General features: G+C 37.9%; 5 non-coding genes and 1 pseudogene across 5 annotated transcripts; 4 read left to right on the top strand and 2 right to left on the bottom strand.

Moving 5' to 3' along the window:
- Positions 1–1,645: 1,645 nt before the first annotated feature.
- LOC149879658 (U2 spliceosomal RNA) lies at positions 1,646–1,837 on the top strand. The gene has a single exon (XR_016446650.1). It is a non-coding gene; the product is annotated as a U2 spliceosomal RNA (small nuclear RNA).
- Positions 1,838–1,947: 110 nt separating this feature from the next.
- LOC149879657 (U1 spliceosomal RNA) lies at positions 1,948–2,111 on the top strand. Its single transcript, XR_016446639.1, has one exon. It is a non-coding gene; the product is annotated as a U1 spliceosomal RNA (small nuclear RNA).
- A 1,434-nt stretch (positions 2,112–3,545) lies between these two features.
- LOC149879656 (5S ribosomal RNA) lies at positions 3,546–3,664 on the bottom strand. The gene has a single exon (XR_016446555.1). It is a non-coding gene; the product is annotated as a 5S ribosomal RNA (ribosomal RNA).
- Positions 3,665–9,978: 6,314 nt separating this feature from the next.
- On the top strand, positions 9,979–10,153 carry LOC149879655 (U2 spliceosomal RNA; annotated as a pseudogene).
- Positions 10,154–10,263: 110 nt separating this feature from the next.
- Positions 10,264–10,427, top strand: LOC149879654 (U1 spliceosomal RNA). The gene has a single exon (XR_016446628.1). It is a non-coding gene; the product is annotated as a U1 spliceosomal RNA (small nuclear RNA).
- Positions 10,428–11,861: 1,434 nt separating this feature from the next.
- Positions 11,862–11,980, bottom strand: LOC149879653 (5S ribosomal RNA). Its single transcript, XR_016446554.1, has one exon. It is a non-coding gene; the product is annotated as a 5S ribosomal RNA (ribosomal RNA).
- Positions 11,981–16,224: the final 4,244 nt, after the last annotated feature.

The raw sequence follows: 16,224 nt of genomic DNA, 5'->3' as shown, positions 1-16,224 counted from the left end.
TATGAAGGAGTAGTCACAAAAGACTTTCATGAGTGCAGTTACAGAGTTTGTTCTGAGTTCCTGGATTATCCAGAATGCAAGTTGCAATACTCTTTAGAGCATCCCACTCAATGAATAAGAAGTGGGAAATTCTTCTTGATTTTATTGGTGAGTGAAACAGAAATAGGATCTTTCTAAGACTTTTACCTATTTCTTTAGTTTGTTCATAGCTTTGTTTCATTTACAGTTATACTGACACAACCCCAATAAAGTAATGCTTAATTAGGTATGCTTTTCACTGGACAATCTATAGCTTCTTTGGAATGATCCCTTTAATTCGATTAAAGATATGCGATAAAATTTTAAAAAAATTACATACTCATTACATTTTGAACTGAACCTTTTGTTTGGCTTTCTCACATTATGTTTTATAGAGTTACTGCTAAAGTTAACTCAGCCTCAGGTAGCAAGTCTGATTATTGAAAATAAGTTATTGAAAGAGAATTTTGAGTGTTGTCCTGGGGCAAGGTTAAGGGTTAAGTTAGGTTAGCAGAGCATATAATATTGAAGCAGTTAAAGTTTCAAGAAAAAGGTAAGTCATGTTTCTTCGATAGTTTACCAGAACCATTTTTTAAAAGTGATAGTTTGAAAAAGTTGACCTTTAGCCAACAAGTAAACATCCTTTTAACTGACTTGGGAATTATATTTTTAAGTTTATTCTCCATCAATCCTGAGCTTCTAATTTGTACGCAAATACATTTGCAGGCTTAATTTAGGTTAGGTAATATGTTAAAAAATGTAATATTTAAAAAAAATACTTTGCTTATTGTTCCAGGTCTCATTAACTTTTACCACGCTCTGCGAGTTTGTGATTGGAAAAATGCAGATACAGTGTGCAAGGTATGTATGCTTTACCTTTGCTAACCTAATGCTGTGTCGGTTTAGTGTCATAAATTTTTTCATTTTCCATTTGTCATTTGATATTTTGTCAGTGGATGTTTTAGGTCACTTTTTAAAATTGTTTTACCTTTTTGTCAGTAAACATTTAAAGTGTTCATTTCTTGCAATAACTAAAGTATCTGAAAAATATTTTCTTGCTACTCAGTTTAAATTCTTAACTTAATTTGCACCATCCCAATTTTTAAACTTTCAAGCTTGTTTTTTTAGACTTTGTGAGGAATTACTACTTGGGAAAGGATTGAGGCTAATGACAAGCAAGTCCTCCTAAACTCTGCTGTTTCTTGGCGACCCTGGTGATGAATTAAAGTACTGTCATTACAACAGTTGAAAAGAACATTTAAATACAGAGGTTCTCAAAATGCTTTTTGACAGAGAAATCTGTCGGACGCTCATATACAGAGTTGATTTTCAGTTGTTCAACTTGGCCTTTGATCACATCTGCTGCCCAGCGTTAAATTTAAAAGCCTTTAAACGTTTTTTATGTTTTGGTTAATTGGGTTATTTTTGAAAGAAGCTTGTTATTTTTGAAAGAAGCTGGGTTATTTTTGAAAAAAAGCCCAAATGTTTTAGAGTGAAATTGATGCAGTACAAGAAAGCCATGTTTTCATCGTTGAAACTTAAAGTTACCCATCGACTTGATCATTCAAATGTCCACAAGTTTTTTCGTTGAGAGGGAGGGAGCCGGGACAAAGTCGTTGCAAAAAGTATCGCTTCTCGGCCTAATGGCTAAGATCAAGTGTAGTATCTGTTCTTATCAGTTTAATATCTGGTACGCCGGCATAGTCCGGCTCATATATTAATCTGATTTTTGGCATTTGGTCAAGGGATCGTAGGTTTACCTCGCCCTGACCGCGGGTTGCCTCGGCGTTGCACTACTGCTGAGCGCGGCCCATACTATAGAGAAGGAAAAAAAAAAAGCAAACAAACGGGACGATGCGGTGTGCAATCGAAAACCCACAATTGAGAAGATTGGGGCACGTCCGAGGCTGCCCACACAACGGGAAAAGCATACTTACCTGACGGGGAAGTAAACCTGATCAACATGGGGCTTCTTCCAGGGTGAGGCTCTTGCATTGCACTTCGCCTGGGCTGACCCCTGCGATTACCGCTAACGTCGGTAACTCGACCGTACAATTTCTGGTAGTGGGGGCCTGCGTTCGCGCTCGCCCCCTCCTCTAACGACTTAAAAAAAAAACCTCTCCTCTCACCCCTAAGAGTCTACTGCATATTTTGAGAGGCGCATACAAAGTCTGCTATAAGTGCAAATAAATTTTATTTATTTCAAAAGTTGTTGTTTTTTTTTTTTTTGTTTTTTTTTTTTTTTGTACAAAATCAATAAAAATCTAAGAATCGCAAAGAGGCAACCAAATAAGCATAGGAGCGACGAGAATCGTTTCAACGTGACAACCAGCAAGCGTGATCGACCGGTTACAATCCCGGAAATCACTCGACGGCGGAACAAAATGTGACAGTCACAACAGTGAAAACGAGTCGCTGTAATAAAAAACAATGACGATAATAATAGTTAAAATAACAAACAGTAGCAATAAGAAAATCGATATCAATAGTGACAACGAAAATAATGACAACGATGAAGATAACAATAACGACAATAACAAAAATTAACGATAGCATCGATAAACTAACGATAATAGTAATACTGACAATAGCAACGACCACAAAAAAATAAGCATTAGCAATAACGATCTAACAGTAACAATAGTAACAACAACAGCAGCAGCAACAGTAACAACAATTGTCAACCATTTATGCATATCGCATATTGGATTCTGGTGCGGTGAAATGCATTCTTTTACTACCGTTCATTATTTTCATGAAAACAGCTCTGATTCCTACGTGTTGATCTTAGAAAGAAACGACAACGACCGAAACATTTTGGCAAGTTGACACGTCAATACGCAACGTTGCCAGAGATACGTAACGACGATTGACGAATCTTACAAATTTTTGCTCTTCAAAGCTAGTTTTGCAGTCTTTTCGTCATTTCGACAAAACTAGGGAACATTGACATCGTGCAACTTTAGACTTGCGAGGGTTTCTTTCATGGCCGCCGAGAGGACGGGGAAGATTCCCGGGTATCCCCGTGTATCTACAAACGATATTTTAAAAATCATTTTTTTAAAAGATTTAAATAGTTTTGACTTTTAAAAGATTTCATTAACTTTCGTTTTTAATTTTTAATGACTAGAGCACACTTCTATTGGTCCTGGGTATGTAATTGATCACAACGAGGGCCCCTTAAGAAAACTTCCCCTGGGCCCTCGTTGACTATGGTGGCTATAGTCCCTTTAACCGTTGCCCTTGTTGTTCAGCATCAAAACTAGCTTTCTGGCTTTTGTGCGAGGAAAAAGAGCGCCATTTTCTTTCCCTCAGAGATGCGGAGACGGAAGAAGCGCCCTCACACACCTTTCGACCAGTCGCTCCCCTTTCAATCGACACCACCCAGGCAGGGCCGTGTTTATGCATATTCTTTTGCAGGGGATGAGTTCTGTGTATCTTAGAGTCAACTGAAAAAGCAGATTTTGTAAAGAAAAGGGAGTCCCCTTTGGCGACTTTTTTTTTTTTTTTTCGTAAACGGTTGCAAAAGCCTACGGCACCAGGAGTTCCCAGGCGGTCACCCATCCAAGTACTACCCTGGCCCGACGATGCTTAACTTCCGTGATCGGACGAGAACGGGTGTATTCACCGTGGTATGGTCGTAGGCAATAGTGTACGGCTTTAATTTAAAATTTAAAGTTTCTAACGCCTTAACAATAATTTTTAACGGATGTGTGGCTATGAAAATAGCCTTTTGTGTTGTTTATACCGCCGTTTACTGGGCTGCTGGCTTTGGAACCTTCTCGTTCTTTTTGGGAAGCAACACAGCTTGAATGTTTGGCAACACACCGCCGCTCGCAATTGTAACACCTGACAACAACTTGTTTAACTCTTCGTCGTTGCGAACAGCTAGCTGTAAGTGACGAGGAATGATCCTGGCTTTTTTGTTATCGCGTGCAGCATTACCAGCTAACTCTAAGATTTCGGCGGAGAGGTATTCCAAAACTGCAGCTAAGTAGACCGGTGCGCCTGAACCGATGCGATTGGCGTAATGCCCTTTGCGCAAAAATCGGTGAACGCGACCAACAGGAAACTGAAGACCCGCTCTAAAAGATCGAGTTTTTGCCTTGGCCTTAGCTTTTCCTCCTTTTCCACGTCCTGACATTTTATTTTCTAACACAAGCAGAGACAGACAGACGGACCAGAGATCTCGTGCGCCTTTTTTTTATTTTAAACAGCAAAAAGTTTGCTATTCTTATCAAAATAGAGTGGTCTCAAAGTCAACCTTTTTTTAACCAATAGTAAAAAAGAAATAAACGATGCTCAAACAACTTAATCTTTTAAGAACCAATAGAAGTGCATATGACGCAAGAGTTTTCAAGTTGGAGGCTACAACTTTATCTTAAATTAAATCCAGTTGCAATGCAATGAAAACAAACGAAAAGAATTTTTACTGTTAGGCCCGTCGAAATGTCAGACGCACAAAAAACCGGAGGAAAACAAGCGCCAAAGGTGGCGAAAAAAGGCGAGAAGCGCGCCGGTAAGAAAGGTGGTAAAATCGCTGGAACTGGTGACAAGAAGCGCAAGAGAAAGAGACGAGAGTCTTATGCCATTTACATTTACAACGTCCTGAAGCAAGTTCACCCTGATGTCGGTGTTTCTTCTAAAGCAATGAGCATCATGAATTCTTTCGTGAACGACATTTTCGAAAGAATTGCTTCTGAAGCTTCGCGGCTCGCCCTTCAAAATAAGAAATCTACGATCTCTTCGCGTGAAATTCAAACCGCCGTGCGCCTTTTACTTCCCGGTGAACTTGCTAAACACGCAGTGAGCGAAGGCACCAAGGCTGTTACCAAGTACACCAGCAGTAAGTAGATCAAAATCCGCTCAAACGGCTATTTTTATAGCCACGCATCTTTTAAAAACATTAGACGCATTAACGAAATAGGTTCAAATGAAAATATCTGTTGCAATCGCTATATTTAATTGTGCAAACAATGCCAAGTGCAGAATAGCTAAACTAGCTGCTAAAATAAAACACTTAAACTGCTGCATCCGTCCTAGGCTATGAACAACTTAAAACCTTTTTTTTTCTTCTTCAAAATTGCTCTCAAACTCCCCTTTTCTAGAATATACATCGACCTAAAAAGCACGGAGCAGTTACCGGTGAGGTTACTGTGACTTTCAAACTCAATTAGTGTAATTGTTACTACCTGACAAAGTCCTAAATGCCGCGCAACGTTTTAAAGAAATGTGTACCTATGAAAATAGCCGTTTGATGAAGGATTGAGCAGTACAGGTTATTTCTTGTCCACTTTTGCGGTGGCACTCTTTGCAGCGACTTTCTTCTTAGGTGCTGTTTCAGCTTTCTTTACCGCGGGTTTTTTAGCAACCGGTAGCTTGGCGCTCCTTTTTAACTGGAGCGCATGAAATAGCACCAGCGCGACTAATCTTAGTGAGAGCAGTTCTACTTTTGAAAGTGTATGAGCAACGCTGGCTTCTAAAAATCCATTAGTCGATTGTCGCTATACCTATGCTGCCACGCAAACTCAATAGTGGTGGGGATCACAAACACGCAAGATAGTACGACTGCAAGAATATTTAATGCGTTGGCAAAGTGTTCAAAGTATTCAAATGTTGTCAGCAAAATTGTTACATCAACGGGTAAAGAAAACTGACGTTCTGTAAAGCTATCAAAATGTATCAAGGTGTAGAAAAAGTCTAATTAAAACAGTTAATAGTACCGCTGTCATTTTGTAGATGATTTTTTATGGATTATGTTAGTTATGGAAAAATAATTGGTGCATGAAAGGGTCAATGGGATAGTTACGAAACTACAAATGTTGTTAATGTTTGTAAGAAAATAAGACCGAGGAAGTAGACACAGTGTAATATCGTCAGTACAAATCATAATCTGATCACAATCGGAAAAAAAAAGAAGAAGAAGAATACAGTTTTGTTTGTAAATTTTTTTTTAATGACTCATAAAAAGGCTTGGGTACTAGTGATAACCCACAAGCTCTAAAATATCTAAAAAGATGCACTGTCTTCCGACCAGAGTTTCGGCACGGAAAAAACACATACTACAATTTAGTCACTGTGTATTAAGGTATGCATCAAATACTTGCCAATCGCATTTCGTTCATTTCGGGGTTTCGGGAAGGGGAATGATAAAAAAAAAAAAGAAAGAATTCGCAACTGAGCGTCCGCGGTGCACCCATCTTACTAGGCTGCGCGAGTAAGCAGAAACCGTTACTATGCTCTTAGCTAAACCAATGATATTTATACTAACTAGATGTAAAACTTCAAATAAATTTCGTAAGAAATTGTGAAGCAAGTTTTTTAAGTTTTTAAAGCCGGTAGCCTCTTTATTTAAACTGACAATAATTCGTTTGTTTTAATCGATGTTTTTATGATTCTGGCTGGCAAAAAAAAACTTGCTTGGCAAAAAAATATGCTTCACTGCGAAAGCGCGAGTTAAATATCTAGTTAATATACACTTAACCGCAAAATTAACGCACCACATACATTTCGATTTATTTTAATTGTGGTCATATATTTTGACAAACGTGTTAAGAATAGAACACATGAACACAGTTATTTCGATGATAATAATAAAAGCGACTTTGAGGATGGTGAGAAAAGAAAAGAAAAGAAAGAAAAACAAACTAAAACTAGAAATATGGTAAGTAATAAAATTAAGGTAAGTAACAAAATAAACTAAGATGATTATTGTTGTTATGCACACTAATACAGCTTAAAATGTAACATTTTTGACTTATCAATATCTAGTGTTGCCACATCTTGATGTTGTTGCAGCCAGACAGCACCGTGGATTTCTTTTAATTAGAGGTGTAATCGTTTCTTGAAGGATATCTTCACATACGCGGATAAGACTTTGTCGCAACTCGTCTAGGTGGTGGATGTTGACTTCTAACACAGCGTGCCATTATGCCCCAAAGATGCTCTATTGGGTTCATATCTGGACTGCAAGCCGGCCACTCCAAAACTTGAATAGTAGCATTTTGTAAGTATTCAGTAACAACATGCGCCGTATGTGGTCTAGCATTATCTTACATAAGAAGGAATCCATCTCCCATGAACGATGCAAGAGGTACCAAAAAAGGTTTTAAAATGTCAGCTTATGTATCGTTGAGAAGTCAGAACAGACGTGTTGCTCAAATGACAGTTATCATTGAGCAACACATCTGTTCATACTAACTTTATACATACTTTTCTTTTAAAAGTGAGGTTTAGTTACAGCAAAACGTGCTGCTTATGAAAAGCTGCTACAATTTGGAAACTAAAACGGAATAAAGCCTACAAATGACGTCACAATAAACATTATTATCGACTTTGTATTTGATAAATCCGGGAAATACGTAATATTTTTCAAAATAAGTCGGAATTTATAAGTGGTGCGTTAATTTTGCGGTAAAGTGCATATCATTGAGTTTAACAACGGTGCAGTGGTTACGCGCAGTCCTACTGAAATTTTTGGTGTTGGCGTAGCGTCAAGAGCAGAAAAGGTGCTTTTAGCTTGTTTCGAAAAAAAAAAAGAAAATAAAAAAAAGGGAAACTAAACAAATTAAATCCTGTTTTATCTTCTCATACAGTAGCTGATGCCAAAACCAAGACAAGTGACAAGTTTAGAGGAGTTCACACAGTTTTTTTAACGATTTTTCAAGAATGCTTTAAGGTAATAAAAAGTACTGTGCTATTTTATTTTCAATCTTTTCACCTTATTTTGGTGTTTGTGTTTTAAAATTTGAAGCAGTTTAACCCCTATTGTTGTGCCCACTTTACTTTTTCAAGTCTTCAAATACTTAAGAATAGTTTCTGATGAAAAAATCCTTTCAAAAATAAATTTTCATTTTTAGAAGCATCAACTTTATGAAGGAGTAGTCACAAAAGACTTTCATGAGTGCAGTTACAGAGTTTGTTCTGAGTTCCTGGATTATCCAGAATGCAAGTTGCAATACTCTTTAGAGCATCCCACTCAATGAATAAGAAGTGGGAAATTCTTCTTGATTTTATTGGTGAGTGAAACAGAAATAGGATCTTTCTAAGACTTTTACCTATTTCTTTAGTTTGTTCATAGCTTTGTTTCATTTACAGTTATACTGACACAACCCCAATAAAGTAATGCTTAATTAGGTATGCTTTTCACTGGACAATCTATAGCTTCTTTGGAATGATCCCTTTAATTCGATTAAAGATATGCGATAAAATTTTAAAAAAATTACATACTCATTACATTTTGAACTGAACCTTTTGTTTGGCTTTCTCACATTATGTTTTATAGAGTTACTGCTAAAGTTAACTCAGCCTCAGGTAGCAAGTCTGATTATTGAAAATAAGTTATTGAAAGAGAATTTTGAGTGTTGTCCTGGGGCAAGGTTAAGGGTTAAGTTAGGTTAGCAGAGCATATAATATTGAAGCAGTTAAAGTTTCAAGAAAAAGGTAAGTCATGTTTCTTCGATAGTTTACCAGAACCATTTTTTAAAAGTGATAGTTTGAAAAAGTTGACCTTTAGCCAACAAGTAAACATCCTTTTAACTGACTTGGGAATTATATTTTTAAGTTTATTCTCCATCAATCCTGAGCTTCTAATTTGTACGCAAATACATTTGCAGGCTTAATTTAGGTTAGGTAATATGTTAAAAAATGTAATATTTAAAAAAAATACTTTGCTTATTGTTCCAGGTCTCATTAACTTTTACCACGCTCTGCGAGTTTGTGATTGGAAAAATGCAGATACAGTGTGCAAGGTATGTATGCTTTACCTTTGCTAACCTAATGCTGTGTCGGTTTAGTGTCATAAATTTTTTCATTTTCCATTTGTCATTTGATATTTTGTCAGTGGATGTTTTAGGTCACTTTTTAAAATTGTTTTACCTTTTTGTCAGTAAACATTTAAAGTGTTCATTTCTTGCAATAACTAAAGTATCTGAAAAATATTTTCTTGCTACTCAGTTTAAATTCTTAACTTAATTTGCACCATCCCAATTTTTAAACTTTCAAGCTTGTTTTTTTAGACTTTGTGAGGAATTACTACTTGGGAAAGGATCGAGGCTAATGACAAGCAAGTCCTCCTAAACTCTGCTGTTTCTTGGCGACCCTGGTGATGAATTAAAGTACTGTCATTACAACAGTTGAAAAGAACATTTAAATACAGAGGTTCTCAAAATGCTTTTTGACAGAGAAATCTGTCGGACGCTCATATACAGAGTTGATTTTCAGTTGTTCAACTTGGCCTTTGATCACATCTGCTGCCCAGCGTTAAATTTAAAAGCCTTTAAACGTTTTTTATGTTTTGGTTAATTGGGTTATTTTTGAAAGAAGCTTGTTATTTTTGAAAGAAGCTGGGTTATTTTTGAAAAAAAGCCCAAATGTTTTAGAGTGAAATTGATGCAGTACAAGAAAGCCATGTTTTCATCGTTGAAACTTAAAGTTACCCATCGACTTGATCATTCAAATGTCCACAAGTTTTTTCGTTGAGAGGGAGGGAGCCGGGACAAAGTCGTTGCAAAAAGTATCGCTTCTCGGCCTAATGGCTAAGATCAAGTGTAGTATCATCATCCTTACGCCGAAAAGTCGGGCACCACTAGGTGGTGTAAAAAATCCGATGAGGTGCTGGGCCAAAAAGTCGGACACCATCATTTAATGGTGTATTGATCCGAATGAGGCTCAGTGTCGAAAAGTCGGGCACCACTTGGTGGTGTAAAAAATCCGATGAGGCGGTCATGGGTGGTGTGCGAAGCTTTGGTCATGAGCTGCTAAAGTCGGGCAGAGGATCCGGGAATATTCGTTAACTCGAGTACTCGGGGGCCTCAAGGTAGATCCGTCAAGGGTTGGCTTTAACATCAGTCGACAAGACGTAAAATGGGGTGACGTAGGCAAGCGCCGAACATCCTCCCGTCCACAGCTGCCGATGGCTGATGAGACGTTAAAGGAAATAAAAAAAAAAAAAAAAAAAAAAAAAAAAGATCAAGTGTAGTATCTGTTCTTATCAGTTTAATATCTGGTACGCCGGCATAGTCCGGCTCATATATTAATCTGATTTTTGGCATTTGGTCAAGGGATCGTAGGTTTACCTCGCCCTGACCGCGGGTTGCCTCGGCGTTGCACTACTGCTGAGCGCGGCCCATACTATAGAGAAGGAAAAAAAAAAAGCAAACAAACGGGACGATGCGGTGTGCAATCGAAAACCCACAATTGAGAAGATTGGGGCACGTCCGAGGCTGCCCACACAACGGGAAAAGCATACTTACCTGACGGGGAAGTAAACCTGATCAACATGGGGCTTCTTCCAGGGTGAGGCTCTTGCATTGCACTTCGCCTGGGCTGACCCCTGCGATTACCGCTAACGTCGGTAACTCGACCGTACAATTTCTGGTAGTGGGGGCCTGCGTTCGCGCTCGCCCCCTCCTCTAACGACTTAAAAAAAAAACCTCTCCTCTCACCCCTAAGAGTCTACTGCATATTTTGAGAGGCGCATACAAAGTCTGCTATAAGTGCAAATAAATTTTATTTATTTCAAAAGTTGTTGTTTTTTTTTTTTTTGTTTTTTTTTTTTTTTGTACAAAATCAATAAAAATCTAAGAATCGCAAAGAGGCAACCAAATAAGCATAGGAGCGACGAGAATCGTTTCAACGTGACAACCAGCAAGCGTGATCGACCGGTTACAATCCCGGAAATCACTCGACGGCGGAACAAAATGTGACAGTCACAACAGTGAAAACGAGTCGCTGTAATAAAAAACAATGACGATAATAATAGTTAAAATAACAAACAGTAGCAATAAGAAAATCGATATCAATAGTGACAACGAAAATAATGACAACGATGAAGATAACAATAACGACAATAACAAAAATTAACGATAGCATCGATAAACTAACGATAATAGTAATACTGACAATAGCAACGACCACAAAAAAATAAGCATTAGCAATAACGATCTAACAGTAACAATAGTAACAACAACAGCAGCAGCAACAGTAACAACAATTGTCAACCATTTATGCATATCGCATATTGGATTCTGGTGCGGTGAAATGCATTCTTTTACTACCGTTCATTATTTTCATGAAAACAGCTCTGATTCCTACGTGTTGATCTTAGAAAGAAACGACAACGACCGAAACATTTTGGCAAGTTGACACGTCAATACGCAACGTTGCCAGAGATACGTAACGACGATTGACGAATCTTACAAATTTTTGCTCTTCAAAGCTAGTTTTGCAGTCTTTTCGTCATTTCGACAAAACTAGGGAACATTGACATCGTGCAACTTTAGACTTGCGAGGGTTTCTTTCATGGCCGCCGAGAGGACGGGGAAGATTCCCGGGTATCCCCGTGTATCTACAAACGATATTTTAAAAATCATTTTTTTAAAAGATTTAAATAGTTTTGACTTTTAAAAGATTTCATTAACTTTCGTTTTTAATTTTTAATGACTAGAGCACACTTCTATTGGTCCTGGGTATGTAATTGATCACAACGAGGGCCCCTTAAGAAAACTTCCCCTGGGCCCTCGTTGACTATGGTGGCTATAGTCCCTTTAACCGTTGCCCTTGTTGTTCAGCATCAAAACTAGCTTTCTGGCTTTTGTGCGAGGAAAAAGAGCGCCATTTTCTTTCCCTCAGAGATGCGGAGACGGAAGAAGCGCCCTCACACACCTTTCGACCAGTCGCTCCCCTTTCAATCGACACCACCCAGGCAGGGCCGTGTTTATGCATATTCTTTTGCAGGGGATGAGTTCTGTGTATCTTAGAGTCAACTGAAAAAGCAGATTTTGTAAAGAAAAGGGAGTCCCCTTTGGCGACTTTTTTTTTTTTTTTTCGTAAACGGTTGCAAAAGCCTACGGCACCAGGAGTTCCCAGGCGGTCACCCATCCAAGTACTACCCTGGCCCGACGATGCTTAACTTCCGTGATCGGACGAGAACGGGTGTATTCACCGTGGTATGGTCGTAGGCAATAGTGTACGGCTTTAATTTAAAATTTAAAGTTTCTAACGCCTTAACAATAATTTTTAACGGATGTGTGGCTATGAAAATAGCCTTTTGTGTTGTTTATACCGCCGTTTACTGGGCTGCTGGCTTTGGAACCTTCTCGTTCTTTTTGGGAAGCAACACAGCTTGAATGTTTGGCAACACACCGCCGCTCGCAATTGTAACACCTGACAACAACTTGTTTAACTCTTCGTCGTTGCGAACAGCTAGCTGTAAGTGACGAGGAATGATCCTGGCTTTTTTGTTATCGCGTGCAGCATTACCAGCTAACTCTAAGATTTCGGCGGAGAGGTATTCCAAAACTGCAGCTAAGTAGACCGGTGCGCCTGAACCGATGCGATTGGCGTAATGCCCTTTGCGCAAAAATCGGTGAACGCGACCAACAGGAAACTGAAGACCCGCTCTAAAAGATCGAGTTTTTGCCTTGGCCTTAGCTTTTCCTCCTTTTCCACGTCCTGACATTTTATTTTCTAACACAAGCAGAGACAGACAGACGGACCAGAGATCTCGTGCGCCTTTTTTTTATTTTAAACAGCAAAAAGTTTGCTATTCTTATCAAAATAGAGTGGTCTCAAAGTCAACCTTTTTTTAACCAATAGTAAAAAAGAAATAAACGATGCTCAAACAACTTAATCTTTTAAGAACCAATAGAAGTGCATATGACGCAAGAGTTTTCAAGTTGGAGGCTACAACTTTATCTTAAATTAAATCCAGTTGCAATGCAATGAAAACAAACGAAAAGAATTTTTACTGTTAGGCCCGTCGAAATGTCAGACGCACAAAAAACCGGAGGAAAACAAGCGCCAAAGGTGGCGAAAAAAGGCGAGAAGCGCGCCGGTAAGAAAGGTGGTAAAATCGCTGGAACTGGTGACAAGAAGCGCAAGAGAAAGAGACGAGAGTCTTATGCCATTTACATTTACAACGTCCTGAAGCAAGTTCACCCTGATGTCGGTGTTTCTTCTAAAGCAATGAGCATCATGAATTCTTTCGTGAACGACATTTTCGAAAGAATTGCTTCTGAAGCTTCGCGGCTCGCCCTTCAAAATAAGAAATCTACGATCTCTTCGCGTGAAATTCAAACCGCCGTGCGCCTTTTACTTCCCGGTGAACTTGCTAAACACGCAGTGAGCGAAGGCACCAAGGCTGTTACCAAGTACACCAGCAGTAAGTAGATCAAAATCCGCTCAAACGGCTATTTTTATAGCCACGCATCTTTTAAAAACATTAGACGCATTAACGAAATAGGTTCAAATGAAAATATCTGTTGCAATCGCTATATTTAATTGTGCAAACAATGCCAAGTGCAGAATAGCTAAACTAGCTGCTAAAATAAAACACTTAAACTGCTGCATCCGTCCTAGGCTATGAACAACTTAAAACCTTTTTTTTTCTTCTTCAAAATTGCTCTCAAACTCCCCTTTTCTAGAATATACATCGACCTAAAAAGCACGGAGCAGTTACCGGTGAGGTTACTGTGACTTTCAAACTCAATTAGTGTAATTGTTACTACCTGACAAAGTCCTAAATGCCGCGCAACGTTTTAAAGAAATGTGTACCTATGAAAATAGCCGTTTGATGAAGGATTGAGCAGTACAGGTTATTTCTTGTCCACTTTTGCGGTGGCACTCTTTGCAGCGACTTTCTTCTTAGGTGCTGTTTCAGCTTTCTTTACCGCGGGTTTTTTAGCAACCGGTAGCTTGGCGCTCCTTTTTAACTGGAGCGCATGAAATAGCACCAGCGCGACTAATCTTAGTGAGAGCAGTTCTACTTTTGAAAGTGTATGAGCAACGCTGGCTTCTAAAAATCCATTAGTCGATTGTCGCTATACCTATGCTGCCACGCAAACTCAATAGTGGTGGGGATCACAAACACGCAAGATAGTACGACTGCAAGAATATTTAATGCGTTGGCAAAGTGTTCAAAGTATTCAAATGTTGTCAGCAAAATTGTTACATCAACGGGTAAAGAAAACTGACGTTCTGTAAAGCTATCAAAATGTATCAAGGTGTAGAAAAAGTCTAATTAAAACAGTTAATAGTACCGCTGTCATTTTGTAGATGATTTTTTATGGATTATGTTAGTTATGGAAAAATAATTGGTGCATGAAAGGGTCAATGGGATAGTTACGAAACTACAAATGTTGTTAATGTTTGTAAGAAAATAAGACCGAGGAAGTAGACACAGTGTAATATCGTCAGTACAAATCATAATCTGATCACAATCGGAAAAAAAAAGAAGAAGAAGAATACAGTTTTGTTTGTAAATTTTTTTTTAATGACTCATAAAAAGGCTTGGGTACTAGTGATAACCCACAAGCTCTAAAATATCTAAAAAGATGCACTGTCTTCCGACCAGAGTTTCGGCACGGAAAAAACACATACTACAATTTAGTCACTGTGTATTACGGTATGCATCAAATACTTGCCAATCGCATTTCGTTCATTTCGGGGTTTCGGGAAGGGGAATGATAAAAAAAAAAAAAGAAAGAATTCGCAACTGAGCGTCCGCGGTGCACCCATCTTACTAGGCTGCGCGAGTAAGCAGAAACCGTTACTATGCTCTTAGCTAAACCAATGATATTTATACTAACTAGATGTAAAACTTCAAATAAATTTCGTAAGAAATTGTGAAGCAAGTTTTTTAAGTTTTTAAAGCCGGTAGCCTCTTTATTTAAACTGACAATAATTCGTTTGTTTTAATCGATGTTTTTATGATTCTGGCTGGCAAAAAAAAACTTGCTTGGCAAAAAAATATGCTTCACTGCGAAAGCGCGAGTTAAATATCTAGTTAATATACACTTAACCGCAAAATTAACGCACCACATACATTTCGATTTATTTTAATTGTGGTCATATATTTTGACAAACGTGTTAAGAATAGAACACATGAACACAGTTATTTCGATGATAATAATAAAAGCGACTTTGAGGATGGTGAGAAAAGAAAAGAAAAGAAAGAAAAACAAACTAAAACTAGAAATATGGTAAGTAATAAAATTAAGGTAAGTAACAAAATAAACTAAGATGATTATTGTTGTTATGCACACTAATACAGCTTAAAATGTAACATTTTTGACTTATCAATATCTAGTGTTGCCACATCTTGATGTTGTTGCAGCCAGACAGCACCGTGGATTTCTTTTAATTAGAGGTGTAATCGTTTCTTGAAGGATATCTTCACATACGCGGATAAGACTTTGTCGCAACTCGTCTAGGTGGTGGATGTTGACTTCTAACACAGCGTGCCATTATGCCCCAAAGATGCTCTATTGGGTTCATATCTGGACTGCAAGCCGGCCACTCCAAAACTTGAATAGTAGCATTTTGTAAGTATTCAGTAACAACATGCGCCGTATGTGGTCTAGCATTATCTTACATAAGAAGGAATCCATCTCCCATGAACGATGCAAGAGGTACCAAAAAAGGTTTTAAAATGTCAGCTTATGTATCGTTGAGAAGTCAGAACAGACGTGTTGCTCAAATGACAGTTATCATTGAGCAACACATCTGTTCATACTAACTTTATACATACTTTTCTTTTAAAAGTGAGGTTTAGTTACAGCAAAACGTGCTGCTTATGAAAAGCTGCTACAATTTGGAAACTAAAACGGAATAAAGCCTACAAATGACGTCACAATAAACATTATTATCGACTTTGTATTTGATAAATCCGGGAAATACGTAATATTTTTCAAAATAAGTCGGAATTTATAAGTGGTGCGTTAATTTTGCGGTAAAGTGCATATCATTGAGTTTAACAACGGTGCAGTGGTTACGCGCAGTCCTACTGAAATTTTTGGTGTTGGCGTAGCGTCAAGAGCAGAAAAGGTGCTTTTAGCTTGTTTCGAAAAAAAAAAAGAAAATAAAAAAAAGGGAAACTAAACAAATTAAATCCTGTTTTATCTTCTCATACAGTAGCTGATGCCAAAACCAAGACAAGTGACAAGTTTAGAGGAGTTCACACAGTTTTTTTAACGATTTTTCAAGAATGCTTTAAGGTAATAAAAAGTACTGTGCTATTTTATTTTCAATCTTTTCACCTTATTTTGGTGTTTGTGTTTTAAAATTTGAAGCAGTTTAACCCCTATTGTTGTGCCCACTTTACTTTTTCAAGTCTTCAAATACTTAAGAATAGTTTCTGATGAAAAAATCCTTTCAAAAATAAATTTTCATTTTTAGAAGCATCAACTTTATGAAGGAGTAGTCACA

This window comes from Hydra viridissima, unplaced genomic scaffold (genome assembly GCF_058129835.1).
Source record: "Hydra viridissima isolate aposymbiotic clone 2 unplaced genomic scaffold, HvirCarnegie_v1 scaffold_13, whole genome shotgun sequence".
Taxonomy (NCBI): domain Eukaryota; kingdom Metazoa; phylum Cnidaria; class Hydrozoa; order Anthoathecata; family Hydridae; genus Hydra; species Hydra viridissima.
This window is presented reverse-complemented; position numbering and strand designations above follow the sequence as displayed.